Here is a 23,145-nt window from a genome sequence, read left to right on the forward strand (position 1 = left end):
GGTGATGCAGGAGCAAAGGAACAAAAGGGGGCAATATGGGGGCAACGGAGCGAGAAGTTTTCAGGACACCTTTAAGACATTTTAATACAGTGAACCGCTGTATATCTCTTGCACAAAAACATCAGTGGATTGAACTGTGTTTTAAAATGTTCCTCCAGCTAGCTTCAGTACAGAACGCCATACATATGTGAATACACATCGCTCATCTTCATGTGAGTTGCACAGCAGCCTCTATCACTCTACCCATACAGTGGTGCGCCATAGGCCAGAATGGGCAGTGACGGCCTCTTAACATGGCCGAGATACCTCTTTCATTTCGAAAACCTCTCAAAATGGCCGAGAAGAGGAAATGTCGCCAATATTTAGGAAAACTTAAACTTGGGATTCATTCCATCTTCTTCCAACGCACAGCTTCCATTTTGTCTTCTTTGTGAGAAAACATTTTCAAATTAAGCAATGAAGCCTTCCCGACTGAAAGACCATTTAGTAAAAATTCATTTGGATAAAGCCAACAAACCAGTATCGTTTTCCCAATCCTTGAAGGCCAAATTTGAGGGTTGCAGCACTGTTGAGAAGTTATTTGGAAAATTGTCACTCAATGCCGACAAGGGGCTCATTTGTTCCTATGAAGTATCTTTGTTGATAGCAAAATGTGGCAAACCTCACACTATCAGAGAAATGCTGATTTTACCAGAAGTGAAACAGATTTTTGCCACCATGTTGGGACCCAGCACAAGCACTGTCACGTAATCGATTCTTTTGAGCAAGGACACCGTATGAAAAAGAATTGATGAAATGGCTGCTGATGTGGAAGAAAAGCTTATTGACACCTTAAAAAGTACAGAATTCATGATGCAAATTGATGAGTCAACAATTTGTGAAAATGAAGCCTTGTTATTGGCTTATGTCCGTTTCATCAATGGAAATGAAGAGATTGGGGAAGAACTGTTATTTGCTCAAAAATTAGCCACCAACACAAAAGGTTCTATGATATTTAAAAAGGTTAAAGAGTTTTTAATGAGAAAAACATCCCTTTGACAAACGTCGTGTCATGTACAACCGAGCTGCATCCATGGTTGGACAATATCGCGGATTTCAAGCTCATCTAAAATCGGTTGTACCTGGAGTTAGGACTGTCCATTGCATCGTTCATAGAGAGCACCTTGTCTCAAAAATTTTGAGTGGCCATTTGCACGAGTCTATAAGTTACATCATTAATACTGGGAACAAAATTAAGTCAAAAGCCTTGAAGAACCGACTTTTTCACAAGCTTTGTGAAGAAAATGACGAGGAGTTTGAATGTCTCCTTTTGCACACCGAAGTAAGGTGGCTTTCAAAAGGGAAGTGTCTACAGAGATTCCACGAACTTTTTGACACAGTTGTCGAATTCCTTGAATCCATTGATCCAAGTCTAAGCAGTTCTCGTAAATTTTGATGTCTGGATGTACCTTATCTTGTTGATGTTTTTGACAAGCTGAATGAAGTGAACGTAAAGCTGCAAGGACATAAAATCAATTTTCTTAAGGCCAAAGGAGTAATCTGCTCATTTATTTCCAAATTGGACCTCCTTGCAAGCAATATGAGTCACTATGAGCTGTATCAGTTCCCAAGCCTTGGTAACGAACGTCAACTCCAAGCAGAAGATTTGGACATTTTTTGCTGCCAGTTGAAGCAACTAAAAGAAGAAACCAGATTCTATGATCTGATAAATCTGAAAGTGCCCACTTGGGTGCTAAATCCTTTCACAGCAGACTTTGCACAACTTCATCCCAAACTGCAAGAGCCACTGACAGATCTGAAATATGACTGTGAAGCCATATCACATTTTCAGAGTTACGGCTATGAAGATTTTTGGGTGAAAATGAGGAACACTTACTCAATATTGTGGGAGGAAGTTAAGTTGCTTATTTTAGCCTTTCCTTCCACTTACTTAGTGGAGGGGCTTTAGCACCGTCCAACAGATCCTTTCTAAGTCAAGGAACATGTTGAATATCACTGAGCATGACGATTTAAGAATGAGATTAACAAAAAATAGTTCCAGACATCAAGAAATTGTCATCAGCTTACCAAACACAAGGCAGCCATTGATTTTTTTTCTTTTTCTGTACAGACATTTTCTTCATTAATAATTGTCTCAGCTATTATTGTTGTATTTGCTTGCATTGGATTTCACATTCCAGTTTCATTTTCAAATTCTTGTTGTGCTCTGTAAAACATGTTGTGTGTCTCTTTGTATTGTCCTTTTTTAGTGTGCACTCCAGTTTGATACTATATTTTGGTTTCTCAGTTTTATGATTTCAATTTTTTTGTGCCCTTCATGTAAACTTTTTGTGTAGATATATATGTTTTTCTTCAGTTTAAGGCATTAAATTTGTCGCTCTGATTTTTGTTGCTTTCCCTCTGTAAAATTTTTCTTTGTGTCTTTTTAACCTTTTTTACAGTGTGCATGAATATATATTTTCCTCGAATCTTAATTTAGTTTCAGAGTTTTCATCTTGTAATTCTTAGTTCCTGCATTGCAATTTGTTCTTATGCCCTTTTAATATGTCTTTTTGCATCTTAAAATTCACTTGTAATGAAATCATTAAATGTTACTTGTTGTTTTTTTTTCAGGCATTTCATTTTGTTGCAACTGAATTTTGTTTTCAGTGGTCACTGGATTTAAGTGTCTTGAATAAATGAGATAATAATGAAATACATGTACCAGAAAGTTTGGGAGTAAAGTGATGGGTGGCATCAGAATTTTTCACACAGTTGAGATACAGAAAAAGACTGGAAATAAATTATTTGCATCAATATGTCCTGATGATAATTTTAAAGAAAACAAAAAACATGTTTGCATAAATTGAAGAATTATTTCCCTGTGTTGTGATTGAGAGGTTATGTTGGGGGAGGGGGGGCGATGATAACTTCCTCAATGGCTCAAGGGGGCGATTCTTTCAAAATGGTTAAGAACCACTGTTTTAACTTCTCATGATGTTGTGTGGTTGTCTTAAATTGGAAACAACTGGCCAGTGCATAATAGTAACAACAGCCTCCATTAGCATGGTCACCCAATAGTGAAGGGCAGTGAAAAGGCTGCTGTGCATCCGAACAATGCCCAGGTCAGCCCAGCATCTGACAGAGTTGTTTTAAAAAATCCTCCTTTGGAAACTGTAACTGATGCTTTACAATTTGTGGAGAGTTCCGAATGTACACTTGTGGCTTGGAAAGCTCTGGATGGATGGTTTGTTTAAAGAGAGTTGACCTGGTTTTTCTTTTGCTTTGGTTTGGAATGGATTTGTGAATAGCAGGATATGGAGTGGGGAGATGCAGATGGAAAAATCTGTTTCCTTTTGCGGCTGGGTTCACCAACCAAGCAGGATTCATGAGCTGAATTTATCATCTAAGGAGTCTTCCTGAAATTAGTCAAGTATTTGTCTTCCAGCATCTTCCCATCTGCATTCTTTCTCCACAAGATGAGAATTCTCACTTAGACACCCCCATGTGCTCCTTCTCATTGAAAGCAGATATGCCAGGTAGCTTACTAGACAGCCCAGTCCTCCAAAGAACTGCTTCTCTATTGTCCCCAGGTTTTCCATCACACAGTAGTTCTCAGCCAGGGGTGTACAGCAGCAGTGGGGGAGTCTTGTTTGCCCAGCATTTTGGACTTCAACTCCCTGACGCCCTCGCTAATAAGACCAGTGGTAACGTATAAGGAGTGATATATAGAAGTGAGCGCTGGACCACAAAGAAGGCTGACCGCCGAAGAATGGATGCTTTTGAATTGTGGTGCTGGAGGAGGCTCTTGAGAGTCCCCTGGGCTGCAAGGAGAACAAACCTATCCATTCTGAAGGAAATCAACCCTGAGTGCTCACTGGAAGGACAGATCCTGAAGCTGAGGCTCCAATACTTTGGCCATCTCATGAGAAGAGAAAACTCCCTGGAAAAGATGTTGATGTCAGGAAAGTGTGAATGCAGGAGGAGAAGGGGACGACAGAGGATGAGATGATTGGACAGTGTCATCGAAGCGACCAACATGAATTTGACCCAACTCTGGGAGGCAGTGGAAGACAGGAGGGCCTGGTGTGCTCTGGTCCATGGGGTCACAAAGAGTCGGATAGAACTAAACAACAACAAGGATGAGGAGAGTTCTGGTCCTAAACATTCTAAGGGCCAAAAAGGTGCCTCCTTCCTAATCTGAAATGGGCTTTCAGATGGCTTATGAGGCTACAGGAAATATATGTGGAGTGGCTGAAGATGAGAACATGGATTCCCAGGTTTTGGTGCCCCCCCTTTTGAGGTCCCATCATCAAGGAAAAACTTTCCTCTTCAGCCAAGCTTTTGGCAACTAACTGGCTGCTAACAATGGGCATTTTAATGTGTGAGTACTGTGGATCATTGTTTTAGCTGTTATCATTATTTTAATAGATGAGCTTTTAAACAATGCTTTAAATTCAACGGTGTTTCAATACTTTACTTTCTTATACTGTGGTTTCAGATTCTAACATTTATTTTAGTCATATATAGCTTTAGAACATGTCGTGAGCTGCCTTGACTTCTAGTTCTAGGAAAAGATCAGGAATATATTAAGGAAAGAAGTAAAGCAAGTAGGACCAATTCAAACTCACATATTTCTGGACTGGAATGAAGGTGTGCTGAATGTGTGAGAAAGAGTGAGTATTTGTGAATGCACTGTGTCTAATAAACATTGATTATAATCTTCAATGGCAAAATGTTTCAGTGACTGTAGAATATATGCAAGTGTGAGTTATTTTATTATAACAATATTTTATAAATATTTTTTAAAAATATTATATAAAATAATAAAAGTTCCTCTTATTGCATGCAACCATAGATTCTGAGATATCATACCAGAAATATAAATAAGAAGTAAAACATATGAACCAAGTCAATTCATTGTGTGCACTGCTTATTTCAAGAGCTATTGCTTTGATCCTTTAAGCTGCCATAGTGAATACAGCTATATGGCCATTAGCATAAGGATCACTATCAGCAAGTAATCTGGTTTGCTTTGGCTTCCTCAACGAAAGCTATATCAGACATATTTTCCTGGAACCTATGTACAGCTTACAGAAGAATACAAATCCTTTATTTGGGATGCCCCCCGTATATGGAAATATTCGTATACATCCCTTCAAGTATGATGAAGCCACAGCCCCAAAGTATAACTCTGTAAATGCCCTCATCACAATCAGTCATGCAATAGAGATAATGAGAGAAATGTCTGTCCCACTTATAAAGATATTACTGAATCCTCTTCATTGAAAAATTTCCATCTGTTCATTAGCATCCTCTGCATACAACCAATCTTTAATTCTGGCCTTGAATGAAAAGGAGACAGAGAAAAATATGCCAGTCTTTCAGGACAGAAATAAGCCCAGTTGTTCCACATAACAAGGTGCCGCTAAATAATAGGAAGGGATATCAATGTACCTTTTCATGTCAACTATTCCTGCTTGGCTCAGTTTTAAGGAGTTTGACAGCATCTCCACTTCAGCATGCAGAAAAGTAGATAGTAAACTAGGAAAAAGAGATAAAATGAACCTCAAATATCTGCATGCCTTCCAAATCCTCTCTAGTGCCCCATTCACAAATCTCTGCACTGTAAAGTGTGAGTCCTGAGAAAGTCTCCTTAAATATTTCCAATGCCAGTGGCATCAGCTGCAGTCCCTTCAGTGGAAGGAAGGAAGGAAGGAAGGAAGGAAGGAAGGAAGGAAGGAAGGAAGGAAGGAAGGAAGGAAGGAAGGAAGGAAGGAAGGAAGGAAGGAAGGAAGGAAGGAAGGAAGGAAGGAAGGAAGGAAGGAAGGAAGGAAGGAAGGAAGGAAGGAAGGAAGGAAGGAAGGAAAAGTAATGTTTCAATCTGGAACCAAACAAACCAATGGCCAACTTATCAGCATTTCACAACAGATCCTCTGAGCAGTTAATTGCAATCACTTATAAGCAGAATATCACACAATATTCCATGCAATAACACTAGGTAGGGGAAGAGCTTTTCCACATAATGTGATTCTCCTTTGCCACTACCTTGATTGGTAAAGTTTTTTCCCTATTTCTGGTATTTGTGGCAAGCCCCCATCCACTCTTCCTGTTTGCTTGCTTGCTTGCTTGCTTGCTTGCTTGCTTGCTTGCTTGCTTGCTTGCTTGCTTGCTTGCTTGCTTGCTTGCTTGCTTGCTTGCTTGCTTGCTTCCGCTGTCCTTGTTGTTGATAGCCTTCATCTTTCTTTGACCATCCTCCAAGCAGCAAGGAGACTCCGAGTTTCCCCCATTTTTCTTCTGACTATAACTACAGATGGTAACTGTAGGTAAAGATACCTTTTTTCTACTTTAAATGCATCTAAAGTGATTTTATTATACAAAGTGCTAGTCTGTGTACAAAACCATGGATGAGACATGTTTTTGTGTTGTTTGTTTTTTCTACCTTATACTCTGCTAACTAAATGGAATAAGCAAATTCATAGAATCCTCTCTTTTGAAAAACCAAATTTTCCAAGTACTGTAGATTATCAAAGATCCATTTATGCATTTGGGTAAGTAAACACCACAATTTTAGTTTTACCATAAATAGCTTTAAGAAATTTAGATCTAAAATGGCCTCTCTCTTGATAACTAATCTGTGCATCCCAGATGTCTAAAGGTGTCCCTATACCTTGCAGTCACATCATCTTTCCCTTCAACCATATCTGCCTTCAGTACGCAAACAGGAGTTTTTCAAGCAGTCTCCAAGAGACCCGTAGTAATCTGTAAAGAAGAGAAATCTTCATGAACATCTGTATCACAACTTCAGAAATATAAAACAAAACAGATCCCATGCAAGTGTCTCCACTGATGTAAACTGAGAGTACAATCAGACTGAGAAATAGCTCACATTTTGGACTATTCGTAGTAAAGTCCATTAAGAACTATTTCCCAGTGATCACACGATATGCAGGCAATAGCAATTGGAATGTAGCAAGAGTCATCTTCAAATGGTATGACCCTGATCTGTATCCAAGCTGGATCTTCTTGGTCCAGTGGCAAGGCTACTTTTTTTTGTGGCTAGGTGATTCCCACGTGGATGGAAGGTCACTTCAAGGAAGATCACTCCAAGCAAAGTGACCCCTGCCAGTGCAATCAAATGCAATCTTTTTAAACCTCTGATAGCACCCGTATATACCAAAACCATTTTAAAAAAATCAATCTGTCATTGTGTTCCAAGTTTTCCATGTTCACTTAAGCTCAGGAATGCAAGGAAATTGTGAGCTGTTAAGGGTCACACTTTAACTGATGTGTAATTTGGGCAATATGGATGTAGGGCGATGTCTTATACTTGGTCAGTTACAGCTTCTCCACTACCTTTGAGCTTCAGCTAGATAGCTATCGGAGGCAGAACCATGGCACCTAAGTCCCAGATTTGTCTGTTCACTGGAGTAGAAACATGGACTCTATGTAACTGAAACTGTCTTGCAGCTAAAGCTTCGATTTCACATTACACAACCCAGCTGGCATCCAAGATTAGAAACACAGAAATTGAATGAATACTGAGGCAGAGTTTGGCATGATAAACTGGCAACTACTGATAAAATTTTATACTGACACCTAATCTTTTTTTAGAAGTGAGTAAATTCTTTGCCACAAGGATATCCCTGTTGCGAAGAGTACCATAGTTCCAGTTTCTAAGGATCACCTGAGGTTTGATCCAGAATACCTGTTTCTTATCATGCAACATGTGTCAACTGGCTTACATAGTGCTAGGATGTTTATATTATAACAAACTGGTGCACGGTTGGCCTTGATAATTTAATTGTCACTAGCAATACTTTTTGAATTTTATTTCCTTCTGAGCTCATCAGCTGAAATACTGTTGTTTAGCGTAGGAAGACACACTAGAGTAGGGCCCATTGAATTAGTAGGGATCTGAACAGTCAACTCCTCTGTAAATTCCATTGATTCAAATGGGCCTGCTCTATTTGCAGTATACTTTAGTATAGTTAGTGGCAACTGGAAAAGGCCTGTTTGAATTTATGGAGGCGTTTTCACCAAATCCCCGCTGATTCAGTAGGTCAGCTCTCGTGCACCACACTACACTAAGCAACAGGAAGCTCAACCATTTTCTACAATTCCAATCCCAGTATAAATTATAAAGTGGGCTTATAAAGGGCTATTAAAATGGGTGACAGACCACTAAAGCTCCTGCTTATAATAAATCTGCTTGTCCTTAGCATGCAGAGTGTGTGTTTTTCTGCAATAAACTAATATGGCTACACCTCTGGAGATTAATAAAGTTGAACTACACCATTTCCTAAACTGATAATGCAATAAAAGGAGAAAAACATGTGAAGGAAATCCCTTATAGGTCCACTGACGAAATCACATATACTTCCTAAATCCCATATATTCATTAATAACTGGGTGAAATTGCTCATTGCCTATGCACAACTTAAAGTACAGAGCAAAAGAAAAAGTCCCTCACTTAGACCTACATTTCAAGACATGGCATTTCACATTGTTGTCCCTCCTGCTAATGATCACTTGTTTCCTTTCAGAAAAGCAACTAAGGGCCAAATGCAAATGGAACAGCTACCATGCAGAGCCCTTTTCGAATTGCTCTACGTGCAGCTACTTCTGTGCAGCATTTCATTTGGGCTGATCCAAGCAATATCTACAGTTCTATAACAACGATGCTCGGTGTCAGACGGATGTGTGTTTTATTTTACTGTGAGGAGAATCCAGATTTTCAAAATGAAAGAGAATGCAGCATGTTGTGCTTGGTGACCCATTAGTTGCAGTGGAAATTGTTGGGGGGGGGGAGGGAGGAATTACCTTATTATTGTCAGCTGGTATTCTCCATTTGAGGATAATGTACCATAATTATATCACTAGTCTTCCGAACACATTCTCCAAGTCTGCTCCATGTGGCATTTACAGTTACCATAATAACGCAAGAGAGCACCAGAAAGCAGAGCATATGTGCACCTCTGACCAGCAAGTGACCCACTCATTAGCAGATGCATGGGGTTAACAAAAGTAGCGCTTCATATTGGGAGGTGTGTTACCAAGAGGAACTCTGACCCTGGTAAACTGGGAAATCTATGCCAGGAAGTGTTTACACAATCATCAGCTGTGTTGGCTAAACAAAAAATAGAACAGAAAATCCCTTTTTCAGTTAATATTGTTCAGGGAGTGAAATGAGGAGGCCCTCTAATTTCACACGCAGCAATTACTGTGGAGGCTGAATCATAACTAGGACCAGTGTTTGGAAACTACATCAATTTCCTTCTGTTTGGCATGGGATATCATTGTAAAATTCTGTCTGTTATTTCTGCCTAGAGGCAAATGTCTTCTTCTTTAAAAAAAAATAATGTAGAGAAAGGAGGGAAAAAATTAAAAGAAACCTGGGAACTTTATTGTATAGATACGAATCTGAATTGGGCCCAAGTTTATTTGGGCTTATTATTTGGCTTAAAGAATATTAAGACTGGATTTTGCATTACATTTTTATCTTCTCTTTGGGACATCATAACTTCTATATATGGGCAATCCAGCAGTCCAGGGCTCTGGAAAAGTACTATATGCTGCAGAGGAGGTGTGGTGTACAAGCAAGAGCATCGCTGATGAGGAAAGGCTCTTCCACCCTCCGTCATTGCCAGCACTCAGCCTTCACTGCTTTTGTAACAAGAACAACATCCCTTCACATGACAGATAGTCTTCTGCCCGTTATGAATTTGGCATGGCCAACGCATTTCTGAGTCAAAGAGAAATAATGGCTGGATGTGATATCAATAAAATATCGAGCACTTCTTCTGAGAATGTCATCCCACATTTAAGGCTGAAGGGTGGTCCCATAAAGTATTCCCATGGCTAGAATGTGCACAGTCTTTTAGCAGATGGCCAGATGCAAGCACGAGGAGCAAGAAGCAACATCTTCAAAGATTCACATTTGAGGCCCATGAGTTGACACATGTGTTTCTCCCATCTAACGACTCCAAATAAGTTAATTTTAACTTAGGCCTGGGCCTGAGTGCCAGGTCATCTGAGGGAAGGTGGGGGCCCACATAGCCTATTGTAACCACAGAAAAGTGTTTTGCCTGTACTGAGCAGTCCTGACCAAATCAGACCAAGCTCTGCTTTCTGCAGCTACCTTCACGTTCCTTGCCGTCATCCATTTTCACAACCAGAAAGCAATATTCCTCTTTACTACAACTTGTGTGCCCTATAGCACAAATCCCCTGCCCTGCACAGCAATTGTCGTATTAATGCATTACAGAAATGCCTTATCTTTTACATGTGATATTTTAAAGGGATTCCGCTGTCCCACTAAGTTAAGTTCTCACCACCATGAAAATCAGCCAGTTCTGTGGTAATTGGCCACGGCTAAAGAAAGTTACTAATACGTTTGGGCGTAAACAATTATTTTAGTATCATTGGGGATTCTTGGACTGTGCATGCCCAGCCAATGTGGCCTGGATCTGAATGGGAACATTTCATCTGATTTGAGGTTTAATTCAATAACAAGCTGCCAATTATTCAATGTTGGCTTCTCCTGTTCAACGGGTTTAAGGCAAAGTGGTTTGTGGGCCTTAGGAAAATAAAAGGCTTCCTTCTCTGTCACCTCACATATTAGTAATCAATAGAATATCTACTGCAAAAAATATATATATATTTTTCAATGAAATGCTACATTCATACAATGCTTCTGACCTCCCCCCAATCTTTCATGGAAATTGTTTGCAGCATATCCTCCATGTACCAAGAAAACTGCTCAAGAATCCTGGCCTATGATATTGAAAAGAGAAAGATGCAACCAATGTGCATCAATGATATGTCTGAGAATGGACCCAGAAATCTGAGAACCAGTAGATTAACAATGATTATATTAAGTCAAACTTGGTTCAAAGATTCAGCTGGTGACTTTGGAGTGTCACTGTCTCTCAGTCTGCCATAACTCATGGGTAAAGGCATCAGTCTATTTCTGGAAAGGTCACTTTTACATGTGTTCATTCAAAAGTCCATTCAATCACATTTTTGCATAAACTGATTTTTCTTTGATTCACACAAAAACTACATGGCTGTTTGTGAGCACATAGTTGTGCAAAGCATGCACTTCTGAATTTCTTTCTTTGTTTCAAATTGTGCATTTGTATGATAATTAAACATAAATATGCATTGTTACATGCATTTGTGGAGTTTTTGCTGTGGTTTTTGAAGTTAAAAAACTCCTTTACAAATCTTAGAGAAGGGTAGAATGCAAAGGATAACTGTGGGTGTGATAAAATGGCTGCAAAGGTGCAACTAATCATACTGGATACAGTTGCTTTAATGGGAGTAATCTCCCTTAAAGTAAAGTACAGTGGTGCCTCGCTTAATGATTCGCTCGTTAAACGACGAAACTGCTTTACAATGAAGTTTTTGCAATCACTATTGTGATCGCAAAACGATGTTCCTATGCGGAAAAATCACTTAATGATGATTGGTTTCCTGCTTCGGGAACCAATTTTTCGCTAGATGACGATTTTGAAACAGCTGATCGGTGGCTCTAAAATGGCCGCCCGCTGTGCAAAATGGCTCCCTACTGTGCTTTAGGATGGATTCCTCGCTTTACAGGCACTGAAAATGGCCGCCCCTATGGAGGATCTTCAATGGACCCTGAGGTATTTAGCCCATTGGAACGCACTGAACCAGTTTTCAATGCATTTCAATAGGCTTCTTTGTTTCGCTTGACGAGGATTTCGCTTAACAGCCATTTCAACAGAACAGATTATCCTCGTCAAGCAAGGCACCACTGTAAAATCACTTCAGCCCAGCCCTACAAAGCAAATACCTTACAAGCGGAACAAAAGAGATCCAGTTTGGGCACAGATTGAGGTAGGATTAGAGCACATTTCCTTGTGCGTCGTATGATTGTCAGGAAACAGACTGCACTGGTCCACACTGCATGTGGTCCAAATTACAATTTGTTTCCCCATGTGGTAACATCCTAGGTTCTGATTTGAACAATTTGTACACAAAAGCAGATCAAGTTGACTTCCTTCACGATGCAGACCAAACAAACCCTTCTCCAAACCAGTGAGGAACATCTTTTTAAGCCGCTCTGAAATCCTTGAACATCAAAATATCCGAAACAGCAACAATGATAGTACAATAATTATGAGAATAAAGCTGTGTGCTTTTAACAATGTCAAATTCCATTAAACCAAATAATTTATTGAAGAAGGGGCCATCAAGCAGCTTAACAATCTCATTATCATAAGGGTCCTCTACTTTTCTTATTCTGTCAGAAAGGCTAATGGTCAGCTTTTTCCATACGTCTTTTACATGGTGAGGAAATGTAAGAGTCTCCTTTTTAAACAGCTTTGCAAGAAAAGTAGCAACATTTTCAATAGCTCACATAGATGAGCATGGTAAACAGATCTAGGCATAGCTTGTAAGAGCCCCATAATTTAGGCATTTCTGAGGGTCATGCCAATGTGTAAAAAAAGAACACGACTGAACAAGAAGCACTGAACTATAAGGAAAGACAGAGCTGCCACCCCATGGCACATTTTTGTTAAGGTTGAAGTTGGGTTTACCTACATTTTAAATGAAGGCTATAATTCAGGATAACTCAGAAATTTAGATCTCATGGACTTTCCTTACTGAGTCTCTACCCTCAGCCTCCACATTTTATTCCCACACAGATGGCAAAGTACAATATTACATATCACTGCCATTATTTTAGACCTCACCGCCCAACTGCCATTTTCTAAAAAAGGAGAGGTGGTATGGAACCATTAGCTGTGCAGCCAGTCAGCCTTCTAGCATGCTGTTCTTTTACCTGACAAGATGCTGTCCACTGGAGCACATCAAGAGCAAGAATAAGCATGATGCTTTTCATAGGCTGCTCTACCCAAAGTCTGTAATAAGGAGAGAGAAACAATGGCTCTCTAGATGTTTCTGAACAACAGTTTCTATCATCCATCACCACTGGCCAAGCTGACTGAGGCAGATTGGAAAAGGAGTCCTCTTAAAGCACCTTGAGTACCCCCAGGCCTTTCTTTGCCCCAAAAAAAGGCCCATTTTTAAAGCCGCAAGAATAATACAAAGCACGTCCTGGAAGCAAAATATATGCCAGTTTGGGGGCATTCCTGGGATGTTTAATATTTATTGCAAAGAAATAAAACCCGAGCTGTTCTTTTTAAAAAGGAAGGAATTGGCTGCCCTGGACCATAATGATGATGAGGGGTTTAAATGTAACTGCAAATGTAAAACTTTAAATCTCTCATAAACTCACTTGAAAGTCAGCCAAAGGTAGTGGGGTTGGTAATGCAGAGTATGTGAACTGCTTCAGAATGGCAATTCATCACACAAGCCTATCTATAAGAAACAGGGATGGAGTTGGGGGGGGGGGGTTTGGGGGGGAGGTGAAATTAACAAGCTCTGAAGTTACAAATGAATGTAGACATTTGGCTTTTCTTCATTTGTTGTTGCTTTTGTTGCTGCTGCTGTTGATTTTTCCATGGGCCAAGCCTCACCCATTATTCATTGAGAGTAAAGAGCTAGGGGGTGATTCACAACAGAGAAGCAAAGCAAGTATACAGAGTGTGTCAATACTTGGTATAAATAAAGCATCTCTTCATCCATCGTGTCCTTGGCCGGGTGAACATGCTCCTTAAAAGACCACCTTCCTTTTTAGCAGAACTAGAGTCTGGGAAAGTGATTAACTCTAGAAAGGGCAATATGTTCCTTTTGTACCTGGGGATTGTTGAAGTAAAATGAAAGTCCAAATTAAAATCCTGCTCATTTGCTCCCCACAGAACTGAGAGGTATAACACAGAGCAGGCCAGGCCCTTTTCCAGCGACGCTCATAAAGCTGTCATTACACCCCAATGGTGTGAAAAAGCATTGCTTCTAAAGAACGTGATTCTAGTTAAATTAAAAGAAAGAAAGAAAGGGGGGAAATGCACCCCTCTACTCTTCAGTAAAACCTAACAAATCATCTGGGATCATATAAACAGCAAATTTAACAGTATATTAGCGATGCTTATGGAACAGAAGAGAACTTGCTCTACTAACAGTGCCAGAGTCCAACACCAGATAATGATGACATTCTCTTGGTAAAAGACTTCTTAAAAAGTTCTCTGCAAAAGAAAATTGGCAAAGTTTGCTTTCATTGATCAAAGTGATACAATGAGATGGTGCACAGGCAGGGTACTGGGGCCAGCTAGTAAAGAAATATATATATACAGTATATGGCGCGTTTTATTCTGCTTGGCAAGGGGATCAGTTAACAGAGGTAAGCACATGTGGAAGGAATGCAGGGTTAATAGCTGTTTAGAGTTTTAGTCCATTAGTTCATTCTGGTGGAGAATTTGGATTAAGCCAATTAAGGCACGGTTACATCAACATAAGCTGAAACAGTGGCTTTGGATTCTTTCTTTGGTGCCCTGAGGTGTCGATGGTTCAGCATACAAATCACAAACCTGTTCTCCAGATGTGGTCATCGCAGCTGCAAAAAAGGGCTCGTTGCCTTATCTTTACAGACTCCAAAGTCTTCAGAATACTAAAATGGTTACTTCTCCTCGTAAAATTAACGGTGTTCCTTTTATGAGATTCAGCACCAGCTGGAAGTCTTTTTTTGCTTATAAAGTACTGTTAATACAATTACCAGGCTACTCAACACACTAAATTTTTGGTTGTTTATTTTTTCCACCTTTGGGAGATTCTCGCTTAGAGGTGCATCTGAAATCAGGCATGATCATTCCCAAAGTCTCAAGCACGGCAGGATGAATGAGGAGGTTCTCTTGCCACATGCATAATAGGTCGTGGCTTTTTAACAATCTTCCAAGAACAGTGAAGGTTTCCTTCCTGACAGAACCCCCCACCCTCACCAAAACTATCACACATTATGTTCTGTTTATTGATGGACAGAACATCTGGAAAGGTTCAAAGGACCATATCAGGTTTTCTAATGTCTAATTTGGTCATTGGAAGGAAGAACAGCATTCTGATACAGATGTCCAAACTTCATTCCAGCAAACCTTGTTTGGAAAAGAAAAGGCAGATCCTGAAGCTGAGGCTCCAATACTTTGGGCATCTCATGAGAAGAAAAGAGTCCTTGGAAAAAACCTTGATGTTAGGAAGGTGTGATGGCAAGAGGAGAAGGGGACGACCGAGGATGAGATGGCTGGACAGTGTCATCAAAGCTACCAACATGAGTTTGGCCAAACTCTGGGAGGCAGTGGAAGACAGGAGGGCCTGGCGTGCTCTGGTCCATGGGGTCACAAAGAGTCGGACACAACTTGACAACTAAACAACAGCAACAACAACATGATATGTTTCCTTTTAGCCACTCTGGCTATTAGATTCTGAGAGCTGCAGTGCAAACAAAGGAAATGCTTCCAGTGTCTGGCCTCAACAGTCAAATCTGTAGGAGACTGCTATTCTCAATGAGATGTGGTCTGTAACTGGACAAAGGAAGGGAGTGGTACATTGGGAGTCAGTTCTGAAGGGGCAGAAACAGGCCCCCATACCAGACATGTGGGATATATTTAGCAGTGCCCTAAGTGCTCATGCTGAATATTGTTGTTGATACGTGCCATCAAGTCACATCAGACTTCGGGTGACTCTATGAATGAGTGAACTCCAGAACAATCAGTAATAGTCTTGCTCATTTCTTGCAAACTCAAGCCTGTGATTTCCTTTATGGAGTCCATTATCTCACATTTAGTCTTCTCCTGGTGGTTTCTTTCTTTCTAAAATGGCATGCACTTCGTCAGAGGATTCTTCTTCAAAGGAATCTGTCATCCTTGCTTCTCTTCTGTATAGTTCTTTAGCACATTGATTCCATCCCCTTTTTTATTTTATCCTGATTAGATTATATATTCTGTTGATCTTTCAGCATTCCTAATCTAGGTTTAACTTTCTTTCATTTCTTGGATCTTATGAAAGAGACCACTCATTTTAATATCTTTGCTGAAGAAGATTAAACAAAAGAGGAAAGCATGTAGAGGGGAACAAACTTTACTCCCTGATAATTGGGGAAGTGGATACGTTGGCTCCATGTACAGGCTATTACTCCATCATGAAGATTCTACACTCACCATTGTTAAGGACCTTATGACAATCAATCGGATTATTGAATAAAACATGCACAGAAAGGTAGCCCGGGGGGAAGTACAACTGCTTATCACATTAGGGGTAAGAGGGCTAGAATATTTATGAGAATTTGGCAGGGGGGATATAACACACAAAAATGTGTAGATGAAGGTATGGGTTTTCCATTAGCTCTGCAGAATAGCTTTGCTTTCATCCTTAAATATGCTTAAAAGCATTTTCCAGCAAAATCAATGGGACTTAGGGCAGAATGGGTAATCTTAAATGAGGGGGGAAGGTTTATTTGAGAAAAACAGAAAACGTTGTGCATCTAAAGCATCTGAAAAGAATCACACAACTCTGTGTGAACTTAACTAAAACAGGCAGTTGAAAAATGAGCAAGACACAACTTACAATTCCACTAGCAGATAGATTTTGAGGTACAATAGAAATCTCCACCCCCCAGGAGAAGAAAAAGAACATTCAAGAATCTGTTGGAGTTTTATCTACAACCTCGCATGTGGTCTGCAGTTTGAACAACTGGGAGGGACTTTTTCAGGGCTGGGATGATTATTTATCCACCACTAACCATTTGCTCCTTTTAGCTTTTGAATTCAAAGAGAACCCTGCCTCTCTTCTCTGCTGAGTGTTCTATCCAAAGATGTAGGTACGTAAGTCTTGGGACCCAATTCCCAAGTCCCAAGTCTGAGTCTTAGGTACCAAGTCCCAAGTCTGAGTCATGGGTTGCTTGCCACCCCACCCACCAAGGCTTGGGACTCAGGACTCGCCGCCAAAGACTTGAGCCTTCCAATGCCTTCCCCCTCTGCCATTGGCCTATCTGCTGCTGCTGCTGCTGCTTGGAAGCCAGACCACTGCCTCCCTCAACGCCTGTGCTGAACAGCTGATAGGCCAGCATAGGCAGACCTTCTGAAGCAGGAGGAAGACAGAGGGTCTTCCATAGTGACACTGCAGCCTGCTGTTCTCCAAAGGCAGATCCTTCGACCTGCCTCTTCCTGTAAGTCGCCCTAGTGATGCTCTCTGGCAGGCTAGAGCATCACCCAGGACAACTTATAGGAAGAGGTGTGTTGGAGGACCTACCTTCAGAGTAGAGCAGGCTATAGTGTCCCCATGAAAGGCCCTCTGATGTGCTGCATTTGAAGATAGTGGTAGCAACATCAGGTGGACTAGTGGGGGGCATAGAGACTTGATAATGCGACTTGGACAAATGGATCCAAGTTGCAAGTCACCCTAGAAACCCTCAAGTCGAGTCCAAGTCAAGTCATGGGTGCGACTTAAGTCTGACTCAACAGCAAGCTGCGAGTTCCCATCCCTGGTTCTATCCCTCTCTTTCTTCAGCTGGTGGCAGTTGTTTGTTGCTGTTGATCTGTTTCGTCAGTTGCTAGTATGTGTGTGGCAAAGAAAGCAGTATACACAAAAATGTAATTTCAAAAGACTCTAAGGAAAAGAAATTAGTTTCCTTATTTTCCTATAAATGTCTTAGTTATTGAGACTTTTAAGTGTCAATTCCTGAGAAATTGATAGGCTCTGAAGAACTTGTAGCTATTCTCCTCTGTGGATTTCTGTACTTCTGTGGTGTAGCAAAAAGAAATTTTTACCAGGCATTCAAAATTCTGCAGCAAAATCTGAGTTCCAAAATAGTTCCACTACTCTCCACAATAGTGAGCCTCCAAACCCATCCCTCACCTTTTGTAACTTACAAGATTTACCACCATGTGCCTCTTTATAATTCAGCAGCAATAGTAAATAGGAAGGAGGGAGTCAGTCTAGCTGCTCAGTTGTGTCCAGTGCTCAGTATGCATGATGCACTTGTACAGTTAAGGGCAAGGAGCTCCTGAGAAATCAGGCAACTGCATCTCCCAATGGCTCTTGCACTTGTCCCTCTTTTCATTCCTTCAAATTTCCAGCAAGGGACTCCCAGTGGTGGGAAGGTAGATGGAATGGAAAGAAGGCAATAGGGTTGGCAGGGCTGGCAGTGATTTGGGCATTCGCTAACAGCCTGATCCCACTGCTTTAAAAAAAAACAACCCTGATCCATATCATGTTTAGCATGTTTGGGGTCGATTTAAAAGTAGATGATTACGCAAGGAATGTGCAAACATGGATCAATTTGAAAGGGATTGTATTATTTTCAGTGGCAGTGAGTTTTGTTTTTTGGGTTGTTATTTTGCTCCTCCACAAGAGGTCTATTTATTTCAATGTGGGCGTAGAATGGATATATTGAAATCCATTCCACATCTGTGGACATCTCTGTCTGTGTTTGTTTCCCTCCTTTCTGCTTTCCTCTCCACCTTTGTGGGTGGGAGTGAGAGTCCTTCTCTGGCTCAGATAAATTTATTTTATTTATTTAAAATAGCTGCATGCCACATTTCTCTTAAAATGGATCTAAGATGGCTGATCAACCTAGCAGTTCGAAAGCACGTAAAAAATGCAAGTAGATAAATAGGTACCACCTCAGTGGGAAGGTAATGGCATTCCATGTCTAGTTGTGCTGGCCACGTCACCATGGAGAAACAGTCTTCGGACAAATGCTGGCTCCACGGCCTGGAAACAGGGATGGGCACCACCCCCTAGAGTCGGACATGATGGGACTAATTGTCAAGGGGAACCTTTACCTTTTTAAGGTGGCTTACAGTGTTAAGACATGAGCCAGGTACAATTTTAATGCCCATTCTCTATTTCAGCATCAAAAACCCTGGAACTCATATTTTTATTATTAACTGATTTTTGCCACATTTCTCAGATTATAGTGTGTGGCAAAAAGAAGATGAAGGCTCAAGGGCAACTCTGCATCTGCTACGATGCACCATGGGAAAAAGGAAGCCTTCCTAAACGGCCTGAATCTCCAGCGCTGGTTTAAGGAACTGATTATGAGAATCAGGTTGGTGTAGCAGTCAGAGCTAGTACACAAACTAGTACTGGGGAGATCTGGATTGCAATCAATCCTTACTTGGCCACGAAACTCACCAGGTGACTTTGGAGCAGTCTTGCCCACTTCATCTAAAGCTGACTGAGTTGTTTTGTGAGGACATGGTAATGAGAAGGAGAGCTGGGTGTGCCACTCTAATCTTATTGATGGAAAGGGTGCACAAGGAAGGAAGGAAGGAAGGAAGGAAGGAAGGAAGGAAGGAAGGAAGGAAGGAAGGAAGGAAGGAAGGAAGGAAGGAAGGATTTGGCCCATATTCTATTTTAGTGTTTTGGGTCAGATCAGTTTGCTCTGAATGACTCCTACATCATTCAGGTCCAAAACAGAACACCCGGGGCCTCATGTCTCACCTTGGCCAAGCAATAAGTTGGCAAAACTGGTTCCACTTTTAGACAGAATTTGATACCAACTCCAGGCACGGCCACTCAGTCTGAATAAATGTGTAACAAGATGCATCTCTAGGGACCACCTGCTTTTTTGAAACACGATGCTACGCCTCCCCCCTGTCATCCAACACTTCCTCCTCAGTTGTGGGATGCTTCTCCCCATTCTGTTCAAGCAATGTTTCTTTCGGGGGACAGGACCATGATTTACAAAAAGCACCTTCCCTTCAATTGTCTTTTCTTCCAATTAGAAGTGTTTGGTTCAGTAGCTTGAGGACTGACCACGCTGTCAGATTAAGACTTTGGGACAGACATTCTGGGCCCCACTCTGCAGAGGAAACTAACAAGACCACCAAATGGAGCAGGCCTGCTATACTACACAGCTGAGCTAAGCATTAAGCAGACATTATTATATTTAAAAAAATTTTAAAGGAAGGGGGATCAGTACGACTATTATGTCCAGAGTATAAAGTTACATTGTTAAGACACAGGAATATCACAAAGAAGTGGCAGACAGAATTCCAGCTTCTAGGCTGCATCCTTTTGGTGTTTAAGCCAATTCTTAGCTGATTCTTCCTTTGTTGATTCAGCTGTGCTGTGCACTAGAGGTGAAGGAACCAAGATGGCTGGAACCCACCCTAGAGTGGTTCATTTGCTGATAACAATTGGAAGAGAAGTGTGGCTTATGGGATTTGTGCAGCTGGTCTCACTTTAGAGACGGTTTTTACTCTCTTTCTCTCTCTCTCTCTAAATCAAGAGCTCAAAATACGTGAACACAGCATAACAGTTAGGATGCAAAGATAGTTTTGCTTTAGGCTAGCTGCCCCCACATTTTTGTTTTACACAGTTTGAATGAAGCCAGGGAACCAGAGAAATCATAGCTGGACAAAAAACAAAGAACAACCTGTCAGTTTCCTTTCCATAAAATGGAATTTGCAAAAAAAAAAAAAAAGCTAAAGACCCATCTCTTCACACAGACTTTTAACAGTTATAACTGAATCCCTGAACCCCATTTTAGCAGATAATTGTAATCTTTTTCATGTTTTCATGTTTTAATCTTTTAATTTCTTTTAAATCATATATCGTTTGATTTTTTAAAAATGTTTAACTTGTGTTTTTAATTGTGTGAATTTTAATGTTGTGAGCCGTTTGGGGTGCATTGTTGGGAGAAATGCATCATCATCATCATCATCATCATCATCATCTAGCCAAAGATTATTAACCAACCAAAGTTATAACAATGCTTTTGCAAATTCTTTCAGTTGATGGCGGATTCAATAGAATGGCCTCCCCTTGGGGCACAGTACTGCCTGCTGTTTGGTTCAACATCTACACCAATGCCAACTATTTCCTCAAGGCACCAAAGATTTTCTTTACACGGACAGTCTCACACCTGCTGCTCTGCCAGACAGCTTCCAGAGGGTAGAGGTATTAGAACTTGGTGCACATTGTGACAGTAATTAACCAACTTTACCAAGACTCAGACATGTGCTTTTCATCCGAGAAACAAGAAGGCATCTTGGAAAATTCAGGCTACCTGGAAGGGTATCCAGCTAGATCATTGTTTTGCCCCCAAAGGCCTAAGAGTTTCTTTGGATCACTTACTTATATGGAATATTGCCGAAACACAAAGCAAAAAGTCTCTAAAGGGAAAAAATATTCTTTGAAAGCTGTCAGGAACCAGTTAGAGCAAACAACCATAAATACGAAGAACTACAGCCTTGGACCTATGCTACTCTGCAGGTGAATGTGCCAGTCCAAAGTGGTACAGTTCAGTCTATATAATCATGTGGATGCTTGGAGCCAATCTCTATTGATCAAATCAGGGTTTTTTTGCAGGCATTGCATCCAGTGACATAGTAAGAAAGGTAGCAGCTAATAATGAAAGGCTCAACGCACCTAGATCAAATGTGCATCCATTCTTTGGCTACCATTCCGTCCTTCCCACATTAATATCAAGGGTGAAAAACTTTCAGAACATCTGTGAATCTTGAAGGAACAGAGAATGCTAGAACTATTAAGTGAAAACAAAGAACTACCTACCTCCTAAAAAGGATGGAACCACAGAAAAGTCTATCCTCCTGGTCATATGGAGAACCAGGTTACTTGGAAGTCACTTAAGCTACGGGGTAGAACTGGTAGCACCAAACAGAACCTAAGGAAATGGAATTTTCACATCAACACAGTCCTTTGCTAGTATGGAAGAGAAGAACAGATGCCTTCACGCCTATGTCAGTGTACTCTATGCCCTTCAACATTTACCATGGAAGATTTGATGTCACTTGCCCCTGATGCTATTGCCCATTTTGGGGCAAAAATTGTCTGATCTGTTTATTAATTGTACTGATTAATTGTCTGATCTGTTTATTAATTGTACTTTGTTTATTAGTTTATTCTAACACAAAGAAAGCAAACCATGTTACTGCGATAGCCTGCTAGAAGAAAAAAAGAATTACTGACTTGTCATCTACTCTCCTCATGTATGGACAAGGTTCCCCTTGAGAGCTTCTAGTGGCGTTGTTGACCGGTGATAAAAGGAGGAAATCAAGTAACCACTGATCCCATAAAGACTCAAACTTTGAATGGATATTTAAGGCTAAATCGTGCTTCATTTCTTAGAAGAACACTGTTCAAACAAGGTGTGGCTACATAACTGGCATGCTGGTCAGAGTGCACTTAACATCCAGAGACAGCAATATGGCAAAACTGATGTCTCCTTGGCCACTGTTGCTCAACCACAACATCCTTTCAGCCAGGAACTATTGCAGTAATTCAAGATTTACCAATCAATTGCAAGGATAGCTCAAATAATTTCAAATATTGCATTTGCCTTGTTTTCTTTAGTTTTATCTGTGGCTGTATTTCCAAGAAAAAAACTCATCTTCTGGGTTGGTTTTGTCCTGTGGAAAATGTAGCTTGAACAACTTACCTGCATGGTAAGAGGAAGGAAGGAAGGAAGGAAGGAAGGAAGGAAGGAAGGAAGGAAGGAAGGAAGGAAGGAAGGAAGGAAGGAAGGAAGGAAGGAAGGAAGGAAGGAATTGGGGTTGAAATTCACAATGAGTTTTCAAGCAAACTAGCTAATTAGTACTTTCAGGCTCTATATGCAAATCTGAACAGAGTTATCCTTCAGCTTGTGTATGTCTCTGTGTTTTGCAGAGTAAGTTTCATCTCAAAAATCCCATTCAAAAATCTTTCTATTAGAGAAAGTTGAGGATAAAAGTGTCTATGTTAATGGAAAGTACATATAAGAATGAATGCAAATTAGAGTGCACTTCTTCATCTTCAATTCACAGACTGATATGGAAACCGGATGAAACAGACTCCCCAGCAAATGCATTTGAAATTGACGTGGACTGGCAATAGAATGATTCATCCATCCCTAGACAGAATCCATTACTACTTTATATTTTACAAAGGAGCCCTCCCAGTAGGTTCTGAGCACTATCTCTAATGCACCTTCCCCTAAGTCCTGCCAAGATTTGAACAAGAACAATAGTCAAGTAATGCCCCGGAGGTAAACAGCATCCTGGAAAAATCTCTATCTTATACGGATAACTTATGTTTCAGATATTTCACAGTATTATCAGACCCTAGGAGGTAACTTATCCTCCTGCCAATAATGCAAGGATTACAATAAAACCTCAATGAAACTCGTATCATCTGGGAAAATGTTCCCCTCCTCAGTAGCTAACCCTTTTGTTGTCTTTCATGTGGGTCAGGAATACTACTAAGAAGTAAAAAAAAAAAAACAACACCCAACTAGCTGAA

General features: G+C 40.6%; 1 pseudogene; it reads left to right on the forward strand.

Annotated features, from left to right (window-relative positions):
• Positions 1 to 293: 293 nt before the first annotated feature.
• On the forward strand, positions 294 to 1,948 carry LOC144586227 (zinc finger BED domain-containing protein 5-like; annotated as a pseudogene).
• Positions 1,949 to 23,145: the final 21,197 nt, after the last annotated feature.

The sequence above is a fragment of the Pogona vitticeps genome, chromosome 2 (assembly GCF_051106095.1).
Source record: "Pogona vitticeps strain Pit_001003342236 chromosome 2, PviZW2.1, whole genome shotgun sequence".
Classification (NCBI taxonomy): Eukaryota; Metazoa; Chordata; class Lepidosauria; order Squamata; family Agamidae; genus Pogona; species Pogona vitticeps.